Source organism: Rhea americana, unplaced genomic scaffold (assembly GCF_003343005.1).
Source record: "Rhea americana isolate MKP2758 unplaced genomic scaffold, rheAme1 scaffold_77, whole genome shotgun sequence".
In the NCBI taxonomy this organism is placed as follows: Eukaryota; Metazoa; Chordata; class Aves; order Rheiformes; family Rheidae; genus Rhea; species Rhea americana.
In genome coordinates this window covers 803,560-805,783 of record NW_028186945.1, presented here as the reverse complement: position 1 = coordinate 805,783, position 2,224 = coordinate 803,560, and positions in this window count along the sequence as shown.

Sequence of the window (2,224 nt, the reverse complement as noted above, 5' to 3'; positions counted from 1 at the left end):
AAGGAGTGATTACATGACATGTCAGAAAATCACTTCAAGAGCTTCGAACGTGGATGCAGCTGCGGCAGCAGCGCTGAGCACTGCAGCCTGCCTTTCCCCAAGCAAGAAGTCATACCAACGCGGAGCACCGGGCTCCCCCCGCTCCCAGAATAGCTGCGCCAAGGGCCCTCGCCAGGTCAGCTGTGCTATTGAGGGATCACGCTTCTTCCTAACCTTGACAGACACAGCTGTGACGACAATACAGTACTGTACACTAATTCAGGACTAACCTCAGAAACCAAATATACACTTCAGCAACTAAAACTGTCTGCTCACTCTTGGCATCCCTGTGAATTCGGCCAAATGAAACACAGGCAATTTCTAATTTTCCTTCCAGATTGTTGTATTTACGCAAAGTGTTTTCACGTTTAGACTGCAATTATCACTAAAAATATTTAGTTTGAAATAAGCGAAAAACAAGTATAGCAGAAAAGCTTTGTTTTATATGGTTCAAAAGGTTTGTTTTAGGAGCCTGAATTCTGAATCTTTTTAAATAAGCTAAGGAAAAAGAAAACCCTCTGTCTGGTTCAAGCCAGACAAAAAAAATTAAAAATTAAAAAAGGCTATCAATAAATTTGATGCTAATAGTTTTTAAACCAACTTCTTTTGAGAAAAATCTTCAAAATGAAGTGACACTAATTATTACACTGAAACAACATCATTTAACTTCAAAATACACTAGCAGACAGCTTTTCTGCTTGATTATTAAAACCGTTTGTGACTAATACGTTATCTTCCTTTTAGTGAGGATTTTCTTTTAATTATAGAAGGGAGACAAAAGTTAAAGGGGRCCTGAAGCAGTGTAAGATGAAGAGTTTTAGAAAAAGAAACAAGGTTTAAGTTCTACTGCTTTAAAAAAGTTGCTATGATAAATTTGACTGGATGTTTATACGCAGCTAGATTGCAAAACGTAAAATTCAGAAGCAAATGGTTCCATTAACCAGCTCTAAAAACAAAATTTACGCATCTCCATCAGATACCAAATCCTGCATTCCCTGTTTATAGTAATACTTAGTGTAAAAAGTAAGGCAGTTACAATTGATACGTAATAAGATGTACTTTGTCCAATAACTGCACTTTTCCATAGTACAAYAGTAAACATTTACAGAGTTTCCATTACTCATACTGCAAAGAACATAAGTTCACATTTATACGGTCACTAAACATGCACTTATATAAACTCAACATTAAGTTTTCCTCAATGCTACATATTCAGCTGTATTATATGGAACCAATTCCATTCTCCACCCAATATAACTCACTGCAGTTGAATTTGCTTTCACAGTTGCACCTTTTTGCTTCACAGGGAGTATTGCATTGGCAAGAGTCTTTAGCAGCCCTAATGACACAGCTACCCCAAATTATACAAGTTTCCTGTGAGAGCCCAGCCCACCCGAAGTGTTCCCCTGCTCCCACGCAGGCCAAGCCAAAAGCCTCCGTCACAGCAACTGGCATGTTTCATATCACCAGTTTCCACTATTTTTGCACAGCTTTCCAGAAGAGGCTCTCATAAGCTAAAAAAAGAGTGTATTTTCAGTAGTATGTATAGCGTTTGTTTGGAATGTGTTTAAGGGCTCCAGAAGCAGCAGTCAACACTTCAGTCGTATTTATGCATATTTTCTTTCTTCACATTGACCCTTGCCAACATTACTCAATGCCCCCCTCCTTTCTGAAGCTATACAAAAAGTTACTTTTTCTTTCACAACTACTCACTGAGGCCTATTCCACTGCTGAAAGCAAGCAAAGTAAAGCCCACGCTGGGTGTCTGTCTCCTGGAGAAGATTGCATCTTTTATTTATCGCCCCTTGGCTTTATTTTCACAGCGAATTCCTGGCTTAAATGTAATCAGCCAAGAAACCCTCCCTATGTGCACTCCTGTCATTCCTCATTGCTTGCAAACAGAATCAAGTGCAAGCAAAAAAAAAAAAAAAAAAAAAAATCTCAGCATTGCCAACCAAACCAAGAAAGCCCTACTTCTGGTTTTGCCAGTCCTGAGGAACCACAGATATGCCTCAGACCTTTGGAAAGGAAAGGAAAACCAAAAGATGAAACTCTCTTATAAGAAAGTTAATTAGATTTTGAAAAAAAGAAAGGAAGAAAAAGGAAAAAAAAAGAGAGTGATTGTCTCCAAGCCGAACTGCCCCTAGGCGAAGGGAAGGGCACGGAGCCCTGGAGAAGCAGCAGC